We start from the raw sequence: 7672 nt of genomic DNA on the forward strand, positions 1-7672 counted from the left end.
ATGATTGAAAGGTATGACGAGGAGATGAAGAAATGTTGGGAAGATCGACAAACCTCCCCCATGATAGAGCGATTGAAACAAATGTTGGGTGTAAAAGAGGAAGTGGAGGAGCAAGAAAGTGAAGAAGTCATTCCAAACTCAAGTGAGGCAGAGAAGTACATAAAGGAGGAGTTCATGGAACCACCAATACAAGAGACTCTTGATGAAAAGAAGACTCCAACAATCACACAACCACCAAGACTTGGATTCAAAGAAGTGAAGGCAATTAACAAAAGCACCAAGAAGAGGATTGTGACCAAACTACCAAGGACAACATTCAAGAGGAGGTCAACCACAAGCAATCCAACCCCTGGACCAATAGCAAGCAAGCTCAATCAAGCCATGTACAAAAGAAAGCTTGCTGAAGAGAGACCAAGACAGGGGGTAATAGCTGAATCTTCTCCTCCTTTGAAGTCATTTCTCTTAACAAATTGGAAGAAGAGGAAGAAAGTAAAGAACAGGTAGACAGTAGGTACATTTCTTTTCCTTGCTTTGTTTAAATTTCAATAAATTGGCATATGGTTACATTCTAAGTTTGGTGTTGCCCTGCAACAAACTGTTTTCCATCTTCATGGTTGATTGCATCAATTTTACATGAAAGTGACACACCAAGATTCTAAGTTTGGTGTGCCACTTATTTTCTATGCAATTCATTCAAGCAACACTACTTGTCTGCATAATCATAATGCCCCTTGCAGTGTCATTTTGGATAATTTAGTTTTTCTCTCTGCTCTATTCATTTACTTGTTTTTAGCGCTTTCTTTTATTAACTGTTTTTGTTAATACATCACTAAGAGACCCTTATTCATGACATATTCTTTACTTGGTGATTGTATTTAACATATAACAGTTTCTTTCATTTAGCTTTATTTCAAATAAATTGACATGTGGTTGCATTCTAAGTTTGGTGTTTCTATGCAACACAATTTGCTTCAAATCTTTACTGGATACTTGCAGTGATTCCAAGCAAAAGTGTCACATTAAGTTTGGTGTGCCACTTATTCTTTATGCAAAGTATTATGCTCACCTTCTTAAGCTTGCAATCACAATGTCTCTGTCTCTTGTGCCTCGATTGTTATCTTTAATTTTGCTTGCTTAAAACACATGTGCTACTAACATTTCATTATGTAAGACATTCATGATACATCTTAGCCCCATAGCCATTGTTCTAATTATTGCTTGAGGATGAGCAAGTATTTTGAGTTTGGCAAGGGAAGGAGGAAGAATAGAGGAAAAAGGACAACAATAATGAAGATGAACTGCAAGGTTGTAAAGTTCCTTTTCCTCTCATTTGTTTCAAGCACTATAAACTGCATGATTGTCTTTACCTTCTCTTTATGCATGTGTGTATGAAAAGGCATAGTTTGATTTCTAAATTGCAACATGGTGCTATGTCATTATGATTACCAACTTGAGTTTTGTGAATTCAAAAGCAACAAAGTATCATGATCATAAACAAACAAGGCAGTAAGAAGATTTTAGCATGTGCATAAAAGTATTGGTAAGCTAGTATGTTTGATTGTTGCTTAATTGCATTAGATTTTATTTAATTGAAGTTTTCATCTAGGACATTTTGTGAAATCTTTTGAAAATCATGAAAACCTTGAAGAAGCAAATGCAAAAATAAAGCAAGAAAAGAAAAAGGGAAAGAGTGAGAAAGCTGAAGGCTCTGAGTACCAATGGCAATTTATTTGCTAAGTACTTGTGGTGTTTATGTATCAAGCCAAATGCTTGAAAACAAAACACTTAGAAGTCAAGGCTAGGCTCAAAGTGCAAAAGCACTCCTTCAAAGCTCAAGGCTCTGAGCATCAATGATTAGAAAGTTAAGAAGAGAAAAGAAAAATGAGCTTAATGAAGTCCTCTAATCAAATGCTTGTGGTGCTTATGTATCAAGTGGTAATACTTGAAAACAAAGCATTTAGAAGTCGTAGCTTTGTTATCAACTCATGGGGCAAAGCACCCAAAAGGAGAAGCTAAATAAAAAAATCAAAAGCTTGTTTCAAGGAAGAAATATAAAAGAAAGATTTCATAAATTGAGCTAGATGGAAGCATCAATCATTTACATTTCTTTTGTGATTGTAGCATGCTTAGAAAACTAGCTTACCATGAACATTGAGTTGCTATTCTTCTTACCTTGGATTGTCAATCTTTATTGCATGATTCTTTTCTTGCTTGGGGACAAGCAAGATTTAAGTTTGGTGTTGTGATGACATGTCATCATGTCATGTTTTTCTATGCCTTTTTCCTTTGGTTTCAATAGGTTTTATGCACTTTCTTGATCCATAAGCAAGCCAATTGGGTAGATTTTCATGTTTCCTTTGATTTAATCAACCATGTATGAATTCATGCTATTTCATGAGGTTTTATGCTATAATTGTTGCATATTATGATAGAATGAATATCTCATGATTATGAGCATAGCTTTGATGTGTTTGGTTGATTAATAATAGGTGAAGAAGGCTTGGAGAAAGGGTGAAGCAAGAAGGAATGGCTAGGAGTAAAGAAAGGACAATGGAATAAGTGAAATTGAACCAGGAAGCAAAAAGATGGACCTAAAGTTAACCTCAAACTTTTGGGTGAAAAGTTAGCCTCAAAGTTAGACCCCTAACTTTGAAGCTAACGTTAGAACTTGAAAATTACTCCCTGGGCACCAAAAGTTTGCGCCAACGTTAGCCCCCTAACTTTGAGGCTAACGTTGGCATGAAGAAAACCTCCCTGGGCACCAAAAGTTTGCGCCAACGTTAGCCCCCTAACTTGGTGGCTAACGTTGGCACATGAAAATCACAAGAGGAGGAGCAAAAGTTTGCGCCAACGTTAGCCCCCTAACTTGGTGGCTAACGTTGGCGCCACACACCACAAGGCATACAAGGGGTATACTTCCAACAAGAATAACTTGAGCTACAGAGCTCCAAATGAGGTGATTCAAGAAGCATTGGAAAGTAGGAATCAAGAGCTTTCCAAGCATATATGGCACTACATGGTGGACACTAAAATTGAGGGAGAAAACTGCCCCGCAATGTGCATAAACGAACATGGTGGCAACCTGCAGTGAGGCCAACTGACCTCTGCACCTTCAACGGAGTATAACTCGAGCTGTAAAGCTCCAAATAATGTGCTCCCAACGGCATTGGAAAGTAGATATCCAGGGCTTTCCAACAATATATAATAGTATGGGGTGGACAATACGTTTGAGCCTCCAGAACTGGCGTTTTCGCCAACGTTTGAGGCAAACGTTGCCTCAAACGCTGCACACCAAAGCCAGCGACCATGCCCTCTTCAAATGATCATAACTTGAGTTGTAGATGTCCAATTGAAATGATTCTAAGTGGGTTAGAAAGCTAACATTCAGAGCTTTCCAACCATATATGATAGTCTATATTGGGCATAAAATTGGCAACATGACAAGAGGACAAAGTTGGCGCCATAAATGTGCATAAGGGAGGCCAACGTTGGAGCAAAAGTTAGACCCCTAACTTTGGCAACAACGTTGGTATCAGCAAATTTTGTGGGCTGATATGAAAAGTTAGACCAAAAGTTAGACCCCTAACTTTTGCTCTAACTTTTGCACCAACTTTTGCAAACTCAACCCGGTTCAATTCGGTTCCTCTTCAAACTCCAAGAGCAATCAACCAAGGCCTTTATCAACCCAATTCCATCAAGAGCAAGGGCCCAAATGATCATCACTCAAAGGCACAAGAAATAGATAAAATAGGAATTTCATTGTAATTTGTTTTTAATTTCATTTTCATTTCCATTTTGTAAAGCCTATATAAGGCATCATTTTCATATTTGTGAGGGGGGCTGGCTCCATAAGTGAGCACGAGGATTCAAGAGCTCTCTTTAATTTTTTTTTTCTTTGTTTTTGAGTCTTGGGTGGAGAATTGAAGGTGTTCTGTTTCAATCTCAACCTTGAGATTTCTCGCTGCTTTCTTTACTGCTTAATTGAATCGAAATTTCTGTTAATTGCTCTTCATCTACTTTCTCTGCAATTTACATTTCCTTTGCAATTGTTCTTGTTGGATCTAGGAAGGCATTGAGATCTAGACTTGGTTATCTAGTCTCTTGGGTTCTGAGATCTTAATTCCAATTTTACATTCTCTGTTTATTGCTTTTCATGTTTATTTACATTTCTGTTTTGGTTCCGAATCAATCAAATCCATCTTTTACTTCTCTGCTTGTTGCAATTTAACTTTTCCTTGTTGAATTTCCGCAAATCCAATTCCCAATTCCCTTTACATTTAATGCAATTTATATTTCTTGTCATTTAAGATTCTTGCAATTTTAATTTCTTGCTCTTTAAGTTACTTGCCAATTTACATTCTGCAACTTTAAATTCATTGTCATTTACTTTCTGTTGGCTACAATTTCACACAATTCACTAAATGTCAGCTTGACTAAACTAATCACCCACTAAAATTGCTTGATCCATCAATCCCTGTGGGATCGACCTCACTCCCGTGAGTTATTATTACTTGATGCGACCCGGTGCACTTGCCGGTTAGATTTGTGTGTTTTGGGAGAAATTTATTTTTCACCAAAATACTCATCAAGTATGTTAAAATATTTTAAAAATGTGAAAGAATGTTGAGAATATGTTCATGCATTCAATACCTTAATCATATGCCTTGAGAAAAGCGAAAGAAAGAAAAATTATGAAAAAAAAGAAGAAGAAAAAGAGCAAATAAGTAAAAGGGGACAACATGCCCTAAAGTAAGTGGTGAAAGCAATGCATATGTACTGTACTTGAAATTAGAATGCATGAATATGTGGAAAACATGGTTAATGGATAGTTAGATATTGTATTATGATTACATGGATTGTCTAAAGTTTGGTGGAAAGTTTAAGTTAATTAAGGATTCAGATTTTAGTCCACGTAGCCAAATACAATCCTACCTTGACCCTAACCCCATTACAACCCTTAACAGACCTGTTGATATGTGTATCTGTGCATTAATTCTTTGTTGATTGGTAGAATAAAAGCAAGCCTTAGAAAGCAAGGTTAGTAGAGAATTGAGAGTGTCGAACCTTAAACACTTGATTAATTAGAGTGTATACACTTCCAGTGAGGGTTCGATGCTCGATTCTTTGTTCACGGCTCTCATGAGCTATTTTCTTCTACAAGTTTACTTGTACTTTATTTTTTGATTTGAATTAGTGAAATCCAGTTCATAATTGTTCTCAAAATATTTGTTTACTTTTAACCAAGTCGGTAGAAACATTTTGCATGTAGTTGCATTCATATAGATAGGTTGCATTTCATACATTCTACCATTCCTCTTCACTCTTATAGCTTCTCTTAAGCTTGGCATGAGGACATGCTAATGTTTAAGTGTGGGGAGGTTGATAAACCACTATTTTAGGGTTTATATTGTGCTAAATTGAGTGGTTTTTCATCCATTATACTCACGCTTATTCATAGAAATCGCATGTTTTACGTTTTCCTTCCTGATTTTGTGCTATGATTGAAAACATGATTCTTTGGCCTTAAATTTCCTATGTTTAATCCTCTCTTATTACCATTCGATGCCGTGATATGTGTGTTAAGTGTTTTCAGAGATTACAGGGCAGGAATGACTTAGAGGATGGAAAGGAAGCATGCAAAAGTTGAAGGAATACTAGAAACTAAAGGAGCTGCTAAAGCTGTCCAGCCTGACCTCCTGGTACTAAATCGACCATAACTTGAGCTACAGAGGTTCAAATGATGCGGTTCCAGTTGCGTTGGAAAGCTAACATCTGGGGCTTCGCAACGATATATAATTTTTCATAGCTGCCCCGTAGATAGGTGACGGGCATGCATGGATCACGCGGACGCGTGACTTGGAAAAAATGCAATCCGCGTGAACTCGTGGACGACACGTACGCATGAGTTTGCTGCGTGCTGGACATACCAGAAATCACTGGAGGAGATTTCTGGGCTGTTTTTGATCCAGTTTTTGGCCTAGAAAATATAGATTAGAGGCTATAATGTGGGGGAATCGATCCATTTATTCATACAACATAGATAACTTTCATAATTCACAATTTTAGGATTTAGATGTAGTTTCTAGAGAGAGAGGCTCTCTCCTCTCTCTTAGGATTTAGGATTAGGATTTCTCTTAGTTTATGGTTATTTCTCCAATTCCAGGTTTAATGTTCTTTTAATTTATGTTTCTCTTCTGCTTTTATTTACTCTAATGCTTTTACTTGTTAATTACTTATGTTGCCAAATTGGCTTTTGAACTCTTCATGTTAGATTTAAATATTCTATTTAATACAATTTGAGGTATTTCAGATTTATGATTTTAATTTAGCCTTTTACATTCTTAGCTTTAATTGATGAATTGATTAAGAGGAGACACTTGAGTTGGAATGCTCAAGTAGATAGTTAATTTGGAAGTTGTTGACTAATTCTCTATTTACTAACGCTAGACCTTCCTAAGGGAGAGGACTAGGATTTGCGAATAAGAGTTAGCTCAATCACTTGACTTTCCTTTATTTATTAAGGGTTAACTAAGTGAAAACAACAACTTCTTTATACTACACTTGTGAGAATTCCAACAAGGATAGGACTTCCAATTAATCATTCTTTCATTCAAGGCTTTTTATTTTAATTACATAAAATCTCTTGTTAATTTTCATTGCTTTAATTTATAATTATTTATTTGCCCATTGCCCAAACTAAAAATCCCTAGAAAACTCATAACCAATAATAAATACACCTCCCTGCAATTCCTTGAGAGACGACCCGAGGTTTGAAGACTTCGGTTATAAATTTTATTGAGTTTTGTTACTTGTGACAACCAAAATTTTGTACGAAAGGATTCTCGGTTGGTTTAGAAACTATACTTACAACGCGATTATTTTTATAAAATTCTTTACTAGCAAAAATCCGTTCGTCAGTCTTCAAGAAGAGATGTGAATAATGCATGTGTTTAAGCAAGCAAAATTAAAGCTAACAATCAAGGCACAAAGAAAAGAGACAATGTTATTGCATTATTAAGTGGGTTGTACATGGTACATTTCATGAAAGGTAAGTTGCAACACCAAACTTGGTGTGACACTTTCATTTTAAAATGATGCAAGTACCTAGTGAAGATTGAAAATTAAATTATTGCATGACAACACCAAACTTATTCTATGCAATCTCATGCCAAAGTAGACAATATCGTGCTAGCGGGTGGTCTGGGCTGTCACAAAATTATTTGAAAGTAAAACTAAGTAAAGCAAGAAATTGTTACCAAAGGTTGGGTTGCCACCCAACAAGCTCTCTTTTAATGTCATTAGCTTGACGTGTTGGTTCTTGAATTTTCTTCTTCTTCATCCAATTATTTAAGAGAAATTACTTCAAGGGAGAAAAAGAGAAAATTGATGCCCTTTGATTTGATTGCCTCCTAACAAGACTTCTTTTGTTGTTATTAGCTTGATTCCTTTTGCTTGTTGGGGTGGGGGTTGGATTGCTTTTTGTTGACCTTCTCTTTTTCATGGATGTTATCTTTTGTTTCTTGGTCACAATCCTTCTTTGAGTGCTTTCCTTGATTGCTTTCACTTCTTTGATTTTAAGACTTAGATGTTGTGTGATGATCGGAATGTCCTCTTCATCAAGAATCTCTTGGATTGATAGTTCAATTAAATTGTCCTCCATACAACATTCTAC

Source organism: Arachis hypogaea, chromosome 19, assembly GCF_003086295.3.
Source record: "Arachis hypogaea cultivar Tifrunner chromosome 19, arahy.Tifrunner.gnm2.J5K5, whole genome shotgun sequence".
Taxonomy (NCBI): Eukaryota; Viridiplantae; Streptophyta; class Magnoliopsida; order Fabales; family Fabaceae; genus Arachis; species Arachis hypogaea.